Raw genomic sequence first — 14,659 nt, 5'->3', positions numbered from 1 at the left:
ATATCCAAGGGTCCAACAATTTGTGGACTTAGCTTTCCTTTCTTTCTGAACCTCATCAATCCTTTCCAAGGGAATACCTATAACAACACTAGGTCCCCTACTTCCTATTCATTGTCCTTTTGTGTCAAATCAACATACTTCGTGTGCCCATCTTGGGCTACTACCAGCCGTCCTCTGATTAAATCTATTATATCCTTGGTCCTTTGGACCACTGCTGGTCTGAGCATCTTGCACTCTCCAACTCCATCCTATCATAAGGGAGATCGACATTGTCTTCCCTCAAGGATCTTATTAGGCGATACCTCGATACTGACATACGATCGATTATCTTGAGAAAACTTAATCCGCGTTAAGTGATCATTCCAAATTCTTTCAAGTCTATTGCACCGAATCTCATCATAGCTTCTAGCATTATAGCTTTTGCTTCTCAATACCCATTCTTTTCCAGTTCGTAGTCGTTACTATCTTCCGTACATAATACTATACTGGTTACACTTTTGCTCGTTAGCATTCTATAACCTTTTAATAACCACGTCAACCTTAGTATCACGAACGTGTTAGAATCAGAATACCACCGTACTGATACTACTTCCTTTCTAGCTGCTTCTATCTTCGAAAGCTTGATCCATCATATAGAAGTAAAGGAATTTGTTGAGAGATCACTATGATCATGAACACTTGTTATATCGCATAGTTAGTACAGAAGGTGGCCAGCCTTTAGTACTTGACAAGCAATTAAACAATAGATGGTATCCTACTAGGCTTCTATCACACAGATAGATAGTCATTCGACAATACCTCCCCTTCTGGAAGGGTTGTACTTCTCATCTTACATGAAATGAAAAGGAGAGAAAAGAACGAATTGAAGAGAATTGTATATATATTAAAATATATACTGCCACAAAATATCTGGCTTGAAATCTACCTCTGAACTATAGAGGTTTATCATAGGAGAAAAAAACATATATGTATATAAATCAACATTAAGCATTATAGCATCGTATTTCACATGCCTAATTATTTTTGCTATTCTGTCCATCATTCTATGGACCCATGCTCTTCCTCGAGCTTATACACAATCACCTTTGAAACTCCCTCGACATCGAAAATCGAATCTAGGATCTCATTCTAGACATCATCGTTACTAGAATTCTATGCTTGCATCGCAACCTTCCTCGTATAGTCATACGATCCTCTATTGATAAGGAGGAATAAATATTCGATAGGTAAATAATCTACTTAATTAGTCTATTCAATGATAACTTATACATCACCACGACCCGATTAGTGGTACTCAATCTCAACATTCATTACAATACAACTCTCACAGTTGTCATTGTCTCATTATTCATAGACTCATTGGAGCATTACTATAGTCCACCACGGACCTACGGTAGTCATTCGTTTTTCTTGGAATCTTAATGGCTAACCATACGGAGTCCATACCTGTCGTATCGAATTCTTCTAAGGAGTTAACATAAACCCCATTCATAATTCATGAAGAACACTCCAGATCCTGACGTACTTTCATGACATCAAGCAGATAAAATTGCAGAAGAGTTTCAATCAAAGCAACGATAGCAGGTTAATACCATTCTTAATCATATGCCTTCAATAGAAGACTTAACTCAAAGGTTCGTTTAGTCGTTTTTGAAACATGGTCCTGGATTATTCTCAAGATAGGACCTTCTAAGATAGATAGCCCGCTCATGGCGATTACACGAATTAAACCTTTACCAATTACTACTACGGTTGGTCATACTTAGAACATCTTTTATCTTAGGTCCTAATTACCCTGAACAATTTCGACCTTTACTGGTTCGATCCATACTTTCTCGTGGTTTAACACGTGCCCCACTTGGCATCATTATAATTACGTCATATTTCCTTTATCAACATTTCTATTCTTGAGAATTTTGAATATTACCTTTCTCCTTGTAAAACCTCTAAGGTTATCCTTGAGTCGTTCCTCCTGTATTCCCTAGATACAGGGCATATTAAGATATCATTTATTAATACCAGAATCATTGTCTATATACTTCTGAAAAATTTCCCCACTGATTCTTAAAGGTTGTTATTACCTTAATCCTTTCCAATTCATACTGTCAAAACTCATACTATCCCTATTAAGGGTGAAATGCCAACCTTTATGCATTCCCCTAGGATTCATTTTAAGTTACCGAGGTTCTATCCTTAATTCCACCTTTAAAAAGGTACATGCATCCTTCCATGGATAAATCAAGTCATATATCCCTAATAAGGGTGTCTTATTCAATCATTCACACCTCGATAGTATATGCCTAATTTCACAATAACATATGTATTCAAAATTAGGTCAATCAATATGTCCTCCAAAAGATAACAACGGTTATCCGCTTTTCTTGCCTAATTTGGTAACGATAACAAGGATGTTCTGGAAGATATTGGTCATGTTCAATGTGAACTTCTTCTTAATAATTCCTTATTTACTTTTGTTGTTTATCTCAACAGTCATCTCAATGTTGGGATATCTTTCATACCCGGCGTCTCCCTTTCTGGGTATCAAGCCACCGGTCTTACACTTCACATTCTTGAAGGTCACTTCCTTCATCCAATTTTCCTAATTTCTTACTTCCTTGTCTCCTCAGTCTATCCGCGTCTCATTATTTATCCTTCGAACTATCTCAAGGTTTCCTCGAATCCTCCCAACTTACAGGGGATAAAATATACGTATCTTTTATTCCTTCAATCATCAACTTTAACTCCTGCTGAATCACCCTCATCCTAACGATTACATACTTTTCTATTTCTATTGCTACGAGTCTTTAGGGTTTCCTCATACCTAACTCCCTTATCATTCCTCAAACTCTATTGCCTTTATATTCCTTTCCACTTCAGTTTCTTTTTATTTTCCTTTCTCTTATCATTATTTCATGAACCAACACAACATAAGCATTGATTTCAAACATCCCGTCATTCTGGATTCGTGTCCTCAGAACGAATCTTGACAACTTTTACAACTTAGATTCATAATTCATCATACTCGTCCGCCTTTGTTCTGGCTCTAAAGCTTTTACACTATCTCCATAACCTTGGGAAGTACTTTCCTGAAAACAATTGACTGAACTTTAATCAGTTTATTGTAACCTCTGGCTCCGTGCCTTCCTTGGACTTTCACCAGCGGGTGGTCTCTCTCTTAGGAGGGTAAGTGACAAAAACAATCTTTTGTGATTCGTCAATCATTTAGAATCTCAAATGATTCCTATATTTCCTTTAGCCAGGCTCTTGCCTCGACTGGGTCAGCTTGTTCCTTGAAACTCTGAGAGCTTAGCGACTTAAAGAACCTGAAAGAATTTCTCACCGTATTGTTTCCTCAGGGTGGTGGTTGGGGATAATAGTCTAAGTTCTGTCTAAAAAGGTCCATGAATTGTCATATAGGAGTACCGTCTCGGGTCTCCTTTCCTTACTCGACTTCCGTTTCCTTAGTCTGAACGTTCCCTCCTTCTCCCCATAATCGGGGTCATCCTACATGTTTTAAATCCTCATTTTCCACTCCATTATGTTATGGGTTCCTTCTATCTTGATGACGACCTCCCTGACTATCACGTTCAGTGTAATAACCCCAAAATTTTGAACTTTTTGTAACCCTTATGAATAGTGTTTTAGCTGAATGAGAAAACTTTTCATGCCACACTATGTAGGGGTTCTGTTATGGATATTCTGAGATTTTATTAGTACTCTATATGGTATATAAGTGTATGTAAAGATCGTCAGAATCCAATTCCGAACACTTTGATTTTTCCCGGAAATCCATTAGATACGGAAAGAATTGAGTATAAGGTAACAGGATAAAAAGGATTTAAATTAAAGGATTATAATAGAGGATCATAAAAAGGAATATAATGTATTGAGAAAGGTTAAGGGAACCTAAGTAATAAGATCCCGGGTATGATCCCTCAAACGATAAACGAAAACGAAAGTTAAGCGAACCGTATAACAGATCAGCGGTCATTAGGCAAACAATTAGAAGCTAATCAAAGAGATTAGTGGGGATGATGTCATCCAACCAATAGAAAGAGGACAAAGGAGGGATGATGACATCACAAAGTGATGCAAGCATGACATAAGAAGGAAGGAAATGTGGTGGATTGTTAACCACACAAAACCAAGGTTAAATTGGTAATTAACCTAAAATAAAACAAATCTAATTCAATCAACCAAGCCAAACATTTCATTTCATCAAAACAAAAAACACAAAACCTCTTATTTCTTCATTGCTCTCGGCTTTTGCCATTTTCAAGAGAAAGAAATTTCAAAACTCAAGATCAAGGCTTCCTAAATTGGTAAGATAATTCCCTAGTCATCCTTATGCATAGTTATGGCTATCTTATGAGTTTAAGCCTTCAATTCTTTCTCAATCTTCTTCAAGAAATCAATGAAGAAGACAATGAATAGTGATTTCAAAGTTTTTAACTTGATTTTTTCTTGTTTTCCTTTAAGATCCAAGCATCCCTAAGACTTCTCAAGGCTTCTTAAGGCTTCCTAGCTACTCCCACCACTTCAAGGAAGGTATATCATCTCCAAACCCTAGATTCCTTTGTATAATAAGATGATTTTGATTGTTATGGTGATATAGTAGCTTAATGTTTGTGGTTTAGAGTTTGGGTTGGAGTGGTAGTGAAATGGAATGGTGAATCTTGTTGTTTTGGTTAAAAGAACTTAAGTATAGTTAAATTCAAGCTTAAGCATAAGTATAAATTTTAATATTGAATTTATTGGGGATGTTATGATGTGATAAGGATGGACTTTGGTTGTATGAATGGATTGGGGTTGTTTGGTGATGAATTGGAGTGATATAAAATTGGGTAATCACGTAAACATAGCCTTCGTAATGTCCAATTTACTTTAGGCTGTTTTTATTCTTAACATTAGGACCCGAGAACTCACTGCTAGGTTTTTACCATTACCATGTTTAGATAGTTCATGTTACGAGCTTCGTTTTGATATGTAGTTCGTTTGATTCCGATGTACGGTTTAGGAGAATTGGCCGTTTTAAGTAACGACGTTTCGCGAACGAAACCTTATCCCTCGCCTTACTTTGAAACATTTATTAAGGACCCTAAAGGACTAATTGGAGTATGAATCATTTATGTAGAGTGTATTAGGCAAATGGTAAGACACTCGCGAAGGAATCGCCTTAAAACTCGTAATGGTTAAATTATTAAAAATGGTGGAGCCGAGGGTACTCGAGTAACTTAAGAGAATCAGTAAGCGCAAAACAAGCGTTAGAGTCTAAGTTAGTTAAAGTATAGATTTACAAGTGACTTTGGTTTAATTCCAACTTACTTGTTGTTTATAGGTTACCAGACTCGTCCCGAGCCTTTTATCACCCCCAGTCGCTTAGGCAAGTTTTCTACCCGTTATACTGTTGTTGTTATGTATACACTTGTATATGCATTATCTTGTAATAGATGCATGATGGTTATATTAGCAAATTCTTGCGATATATTGTAGCATGTGATATGGTACATATGCATGCCTGTTTCATATTCTTGCCATATATATCTATTGGTTCAGTTGATAATACCTATGCTAGAGAATAGCGGTAATTTGCATATACCCTTAGTATAGGGACCCAAAGGTGAAAACATTTTCTAAAACCGGGAGTCGAGGATCCCGAGTAAATTATATATATATATATATATATATATATTTTTTATATATATGGTTATAGTTTTCAAAGCAATTAATCGAATAAGGTTTATTCGATAACTTTATTTTATTAATGAATATTATCTTGAATATTCATTCGAGGACTTATGACTCCTTTATATTATTTATTGAATATTACTTGGATATTCATTTGAGGATGTATGACTCCTTTATTTTATTTAATGAATATTATTTATAATATTCATTCGAGGTATTATGACTCCGCTTATTATTTAATAATATTCTTTATTTTATTAAAGAATAATGTGTCGATAATCAAACTTACTTTTGAATTATTCAAATAAAGATATTACTTTCGTATAAGTATATCTTTGGTTATTTAAGAGTCATTTCAAGTATAAGTTTTACAACATCTACTTCAATTATTTTTATAAAGATTATTCTTTATGGGAATATTATTTAAATAATAATATTCAGATATTTTTATATATTGGGACTGATTTATTTTATTAAATCAGCATCACTCCAAACATTCTTAAAAATGTTTTCGAGTCTTCAAAATGATTTTTAAAAGTTAGAGCGGATCCCAAAACTCATTTTTATATTTAAGATCCTCCTTTCGAAGGGGATTTAAATACTCGCTCAAAACCTGAGGGATCCGGCTCTGTGGTGTATTTTATATTCGCAACAAGGTTGTTGTCTTGATAAAAGAGTTTTTGATTACTTACCCAACACTCGGGAAGTAAAATTCTTGGAACAAGTTAATCCATTAACAGGCATCGCGTGGGAAATATCGGTGAGTTTTCCTTTCCAACTAGATACGACTTCTTGGTGGAGCCGTATCAACAAGTTTCTACTTGGGGAAAGTGGGGACGAGCTTTACGTTTCAGAGTCATGGATTTCATCTGAACTAGGAGTGGCGTAAGTGGTCGAGTAGCGCCGGCCCAGCCTTATTATATTGGCCCAAATGGCCTGGAAGTTCCGCTAAGGCGGTCCATTCCTTAGGAGTTCAGTGTTCGGTTGACAAGTAAATCCGACAGGTTCTCCTCTACATGTAGAAAATGGTGGGGTTGTACTACTACGACTGATCATCGTAAGTGGTCTTCCTGGAGCGGCAAACTCCCGTAATGAGTTCATCATCCAATTGGATATTTCTGCAACACTACCCAGAGCACTTCGATAGAAAGGCTACGGTTGGGCGATTGTTGAGTGTTGGCAGGGTCAAGTTTTCAAAATGATGTTTGCATCAAATGAAGTATCTCATAACTTCATTTTATTTTGATGATATTTTAAAGGTTGAATATATTCAAGTATTATCTTGTAGTCTCATCTATGTGATGAACTTTTGAACTAATTATAACTTGAACGGTGGTAGTTCAAGTAGTATTTGGAAAGGATATAAGTATATTGGAGTATCTTGTAACTTCATTTTTTAAACTTATATCTAGTAAATGATTATCTTATGCATGACAAAGATTTTCAGAAAAGCGTTGAGACAAGGTTAGATATATGAGATCACCTTGCAACGGTATTTTTATACAGTTATACACTGGAACTCTGTGTGTATTATGCATGGAAGAGGACTTCCAATATTTTGAAAAGTATATATGTATATATATATACTGAATATTTTGCGACTTCATCGCATTAAGATATCAACTTGGTTCATTTCTTCTTAACCAAGACTTTCTTGAGTACTATGAGAATGCTCATATATTGTAAATTATTATACATATTATTTCGGTGGCCTTGGTGCTCACCCTTGCTTTCTTCTTTCATCACACAACATCAGATAGATAAGATGAACAGGACCAAGCTCTCAATTCGCAAGCGGATAGGAAACGTTCCGCAGCTTTCTGGAAGCGTTGAGGCCGCTGTAGCTGAGGTAGAAATTACCAATAGGCTAAGTTTTCAACTAATGATGTACCAGACTTATGTATATTATGAGTTGTAATAATGGCAGAGAAATGTAAATTTATTCAGAAACCTGTTTAAGGTGTATTGGCATATAATTGTGGAATAAAACGACTTGTGATTATTTTTGGATGTTCATCTCTGAGACTATAACTTGTGGTGTGTGTGTTTATTGTGGGGTCACAGTACAGAGTAGTTGATTAATTATTAAGATTGGGTGTTATTAAGGGAAATAGAACTCGTGACAACCCGGATCCCCGACCCCGGATTTGGGGGTGTTACATTCAGGGTTTGCTCTAAATCTTATTCCTCAAACTAGCTTTTATCTAAGATCTCATCTTTAAGCTCTTGAACATTTGGAACCCAAATTTTGTAGGAATACCTCATTATTCCCTTATCATCTTTCTCGGTATTAATCTCTTATCTATTTGTTGGCTCTCTGCCTTCATGTTGGATTTTAATCGCAGCGGAGGCATGGCAAAACACTTATACACATATAAAATCAAAATAAAAGCATATAAATTGTGGTAAAAACATAGGGATCGAATCTAACCTTTAAAATAATTTGGAGACAACGATCAGAGATCCTTAGCAGTTGCTCCTCAAGTGTGAAGCACTCCACCGGTATCCACCAAGAAAATGATGTTAAGGAGGAGGAAGGAGGTGGAGAGAATTAGTTTTTCCAAACTTTTTGGGTTTTTTGGGGTTCAAATAAAAATAGGGTCTATAATAGTATATTTATAGGCAAAATTTTCAGCTGAAATTTTCCCATAAATATTATTATTATTATCCCATTTATTATTCTCATTAATAATTAAAACACCTTTTAATTATTAATCATTTTTCTAAACACTTTAGAAATAATTCTCTCTCTTGATTTAATTTCCAAAAATTAAATTCTTAATTAATAATATTAAGAACTTTTCTTAATTAATTTATAATCAATTAAATCTCATTTAATCAATTATTAAATTTGCCAATTAATTATTTATTTCATAAATAAATAATTATTAGCCATTATTAATTATTTCCTCCACCATTAAATCATTCTCTTTTTATGGTGTGACCCTGTAGGTTCAATATTAAGCCGGTAGTAGAAATAAATAATAATAAAACTATTTTATCATTATTCATATAAATTCTCTAATTTATTAAATATGATTAATTAATTAATCACATTTATTCTACATCGTGAGGGATACTTCTCAGCATATCGCGACTATCCGGATAATATGAATTCACTGCTTAGAATACCAAGAACATATTCAGTGAATAGTTACCGTACAATAAACTCCTTCTACCCTACAATGTCCCGATTAAATACAAGGCATGGATCTCATGTCAAGCCTATCTAATTTAATCACTTGCTTACCATTTACTATGCGTAGTTCTATGCAAATTAGAAACTCCTTTCTAATTTCATTCACTCTGGCCAGAGATTCCTGAACTAGCATAAGTGGATCAGCCTTGAACATTCGCTTCCTTCACTGGAAGGGGTAGATCCTTTATTGATCATACACTATCTTCGTGTACAAATTCCTATACCCAGTAGAGCCCTAATAATTGTCCCTGGAGACTAAGAACTAAACCAAAGCATAGTTCAGTGTACACAAGATGACTATGATGACCTCAAGTCTAAGGATACTTGTACAACTATCACTATGTGAACAACTGCTGACACGTGAGTGAACTCCATCAGTTTTTCAGCTGGGCGAGTCATGTTCAGTGAACATATTCTATAATAAGCACCTACATACTAGCTATAGTGTCACCACATAAATGTCTATGAGAACAGACATCCTTCATAATGAAGCAAGCATAGTATGTACCGATCTTTGCGGATTATTAATTACCAGTTAGTAATCCTACGACCAGGAACTATTTAAGTTTAGAGTTATCATCTTTTAGGTCTCACTATTATGATCTCATCATAATCCATAAAAAGCTTTACTCTAAACTATGGTATATCTTATTTAAAAACTTAAATAGATAGAGCCCGTAATAAAAACAAAATAAGTCTTTTATTAATATCAATGAAATCAAAACAGATTACACAGGAAGTTATTCCTAAATCCTAATTCATGATTGGACTTAGGACATATTCCTTTCAATCTCCCACTTGTACTAAAGCCAATCACTCTGGTATCTAATACCCATCTTGTCTTTATGACGATCAAAGTGACTTTCAGAAAGTAGCTTTGTGAGTGGGTCTGCTATGTTGTTATGTGTGTCAACTCTATTTCAATACAATACAAGAAATGTTACCGCGCTCCCACTAACCCTTTTGTAGACGCATGGTTCATCTACGTTTTTGATAAAATCAAACTCTTTGATTGTCTCATCAAAATGGATATTCCATCTACGAGAAGCTTGCTTTAAACCATATATGGTTCACAGTAGCTTACACACTAGGTTTTCATTTCCCTCGAAAAGAAAACCATCTGGCTATATGCCAGATCTCATAGTCATAGTAAGCAGCAATCGCAAGCAAAATCCGAACTGATTTTAACAGGGCTACAAGTAAAAAGTTTCATCAAAGTCAATCCATTGCCTTTGTTTGAATCCTTTTGCCAAAAGCCTGGCCTTAAAGGTCTCCACCTGGCCATCTGCTATAATCTATCTTTTGTATACCGTATACATAGATTCCATTCCGGATTTCATGGCACTATGCCATTTCTCTGAGTCAACACTACTCATAGCCTCATTATAGGTCACAGGGTCGTCATCATCAATGATCGACAACTCATTGTCATTCTCAATGACAAGGCCATAATACCTCTCAGGTTGGCGAGACACTCTCCCTGACCTATGAATGGGCTGTTCCACAAAAGGTTGTTCAGTCAGAACAGGTGTTTCCACTTGATCCGTAGTAGTTTGTGCTTCTTGAACTTCATCAAGTTCAACTTTGCTCCCACTGTTTCCTTCAAGGATAAACTCCTTTTCCAAGAAGGTAGCATGTCTGGAGACAAACACCCGGTGATCGGTGTAAAAGTAATACCCTAAAGTCTCTTTAGGATATCCCACAAAACTACATTTTACGGATCGATATTCCAGCTTATCTGGGTCAACTTACTTGACATAAGCTGGACATCCCCAAATCTTAACGTGTTTAAGACTCGGTTTCCTTACTTTCCATATCTCATACGAAGTTTGAGGAACAGATTTTGGAAGGCACCTTATTCAGTAAATATGTTGATGTTTCCAATGCATAACCCCATAGGAATACTGGAAGATTTGCATAGTTCATCATGGACCGAACTATGTCTAACAAAGTTCGATTTCTCCTTTCAGATACCAATCTGGAGGAGTCCACTGAGAGACTATACCATTTACTTTGAGATAATCTAGAAACACTCCATTAAAGTATTCACCACCTCGATCTAATCGAAGAATTATAATACTATGTTTGGTTTATTTCTCCACTTCATACTTATACTCTTTGAACTTTTCAAAGGCTTCAGACTTGTGTTTCATCAAACACATATCCGAATCTAGATCTATCATCTATGAAAGTAATGAAGTATGGAAATCCACCCATGGCTTGCTTAGACATTGGTCCACATACATCTGTGTGTACCATTCCTAGCAAATTTGCAGCCCTCTCTCCATGTCTACTAAATGGAGACTGCAGTGCCACAATGAAGTGAGATTTTCATCATCCCTTTTCTTTTATTAGTTTGTTCAAACTGAAGTAAATTATGTCACATATATACAGACCATTATTTAAAGCACCACGTCCATAAAGAATATTATCTCTAAGAATAGAACATTCATTATTCTCAATAATAAATGAAAATCCAACCAAGTCTAACATGGGAATAATATTCCTCACAATCGAGGGAACAAAATAACAATTATTTAAAACAATAGTCTTGCCCGTAGGCATATGTAAATGAAATGATTCTACATCTTCAACAGCAACTCTTGCTCCATTTCCCATCAGTAGAATCACCTCCTCTTCCTCAAGAGTCCTACTTCTCCTTGGTCCCTGCAACAAATTGCAGATTTGAGAACCACAGGCATTATCTAATACCCAAGTAGAAATTTGATTTAATGACATATTCACTTTTATCATGAACATACCTGAATCAGAAGTGGTAGTCTCACTACCCTTCTTCTTCTTCAATTCTGCAAGGTGAACCTTGCAGTTCCTCTTCCAGTGCCCCACCTTGTTACAGTGAAAGCAAACAACTTTGCTCTTGGGGTCTTCAGCTTTTGGTGGAACCGGCTTTTCTTCACCTACTTTCTTCTTCTTGGAAGAGTTCCTCTTCCTTTTCTTAGGATTGGAACCTTCACCAATTAGAAGAACAGAACTCTTCTTAGGGGGAAAATTCGATTCCGCAGTCTTCAACATGTTGTGGAGTTCAGGCAGGCTGACATCCAACTTATTTATGTGAAAGTTCACAACAAACTGCGAGAACGAACTCGGAAGCGATTGCAAGACCAAGTCTTGGCTCAGCTCCCCATCCATGGCAAAACCAAGTTGTCCAAGATGTTCAATCAAATTGATCATCTTAAGTACATGGTCATTCACAGATGATCCCTCATACATCTTACAACCGAACAACTCCTTCGATATCTCATATCGAGTTGTCCTCCCCGCCACATCATACAACTCTTGTAGATGCATTAGGATAGTGTGAGCATCCATATGCTCATGTTGCTTCTGTAGCTCAATGTTCATGGAAGATAGCATGATGCATTGAGCAACATTTGTATCATCTATCCACTTACGATACACAATATGTTCATCATTATGTGCATCACTAGCAGGTTCGGTAGGCTTAGGTGAGTCAATCACGTATTCCAGCTTCTCAATCCTGAGAACAATTCTCAAGTTTCGAAGCCAGTCAGCATAATTAGGACCGGTCAATTTGTGAGCATCCAGTATACTCCTGAGTGATAGTGCAGAAGACATAACGTACAAAGTAAATCTGTAAATGATAAACACATAACAACACTTAGCAAATAATCGATTTCATTTTAAAACACTATATGAATCGGGTCTTTATTCATAAGTGGCTCCCACTAGTTTACCTAATTTATTCAACCCCCTACGTGAAAAATTAAGCATTCATAATGCTAGTGGGAATAGGTATCCTGTATTCCATTACACAACCCCGGCTGTAGCACGAACCGCCATGTAATGTTCAATAGGCAGACAACTCTTGTCAATTACATCTTATGTTATTCCCTAATCAAACTTTAGCCTCTTGAATAATTGAGTCACGGCTGTGGCACGACAAACTCAATATTCTAAGTTAAGTCTAACCCAACATTCCGTACAATTGAATCCGTCCCCAAAGGCCCACGGCTGTGGCACGTACCGACCTTTAGATTCTTATTCAATGTACACATCTCTATGTAATAGACAAGTATTTCTTATTTCGAAATCAAATCCCTTGGTTGTAGCATGAACCGACAATGATTCAAAAATAAGAACTACTTTTCTATCATGTTGGAAGGCTATGACCGACACAAGCCCGTTGTGTCATTGGCCAATTACTACTTGATATTATTTAATTTTAGAGGGATTATATTACGTTACAATCATAATCATATTATAAAGAGTTTCTTCCTTTTAAATTAAATATTTCAAATCAATAATCAATAATCAAATGATTCCCAGATCGGGTGGAGCATTGTCAAGAGGCGTCACTTAATAACCCTTTCTTACAGATAGAAATCTGTTGTTGACAGAATCATCCTTTCTCTCATATCGAAAATTCATATTCAATTACGTGTTTCATAAACACAAGAATCTCATGATTGTATTCATAATATTATTATTAAGGTTATGAAACAATTTCACTATACTAGGTTGTCTAACAAACGCCTTATGTTCATTTAAGTTCACCTAAATCTATCATCGCATGATAAACTAAGCATATATCACATATATAAACATGAATAAACATCAAGGTAGGCATGTTATATCATCTAGCACATTAGTCTAAGCATTATACATCTCTATGTATCACATGAAGCATTTAAAAGCAGTTAAAACAGTTAAAAACAACTTTAAAATACTTCCGGAAATATAAACAGTTCAAAGCTTTTATATAAACTAAAATTGATCACTCCATTAGATCCGTCTCGGAAAAACGAATCCAAAGGTATATTGCACGCCTAAAACGGAGTTACGAAACTCCCAGAAAATCAATTTTAATGTAAACAGTCGGGCTGTAACGCATTACAGGAACGCGTTACAAGCCCTGTAACGCATTCTGGTGATGCGTTACAACCCTTTTAACCAATTAAAAGGTGTAACGCATTCCGTGAATGCGCCACAGGGTGTAACGCATTCCCGGAATGCGCGACACCCCCTTTTTTTTTCTTTTTCTCTGCAGCAGTCGCCGTCTTTTTCCTCGGAAAACGAGCCTGACATCTGCTTTTCTATGTCTGTGCTTCCGTGCAGCATTCAACAGGTAACACAGCAGCAGTACAGTAACAACACAGACAATACAAACATATATATACTATATATACATATATTCATACTAATTTAATTACGAATTTAATTACAAGAACTTCAAAAATTCATAATAAAAAATCTATACATCATAAAATTATGAAAAAAATACCTAGACGATCTACAACACTTGTAGAACCCAGATCAATATTCAAAATTATTCTGAGAAACGATTTCTCATCAGACAAAATTAATCCATGATATAACTTGTAAAAATCATAATTAATTCATACAAGCACATAAAATTCTGAAATTTTTACCACAGATCTATATGCATACAACCTATGCTCTGATACCATTGTTGGATTTTAATCGCAGCGGAGGCATGGCAAAATACTTATACACATATAAAATTCAAATAAAAGCATATAAATCGTGGTAAAAACATAGGGATCAAATCTAACCTTTAAAATAATTCGTAGACAACGATCAGAGATCCTTAGCAGTTGCTCCTCAAGTGTGAAGCACTCCACCGTTATCCACCAAGAAAACGATGTTGAGGAGGAGGAAGGAGGTGGAGAGAATTGGGTTTTCTAAATTTTTTGGGTTTTTTGGGGTTCAAATAAAAATAGGGTCTATAATAGTATATTTATAGGCAAAATTTTCCGCTGAAATTTTCCC

This window comes from Apium graveolens, chromosome 10 (genome assembly GCF_009905375.1).
Source record: "Apium graveolens cultivar Ventura chromosome 10, ASM990537v1, whole genome shotgun sequence".
Lineage (NCBI taxonomy): Eukaryota > Viridiplantae > Streptophyta > Magnoliopsida > Apiales > Apiaceae > Apium > Apium graveolens.
This window is presented reverse-complemented; position numbering follows the sequence as displayed.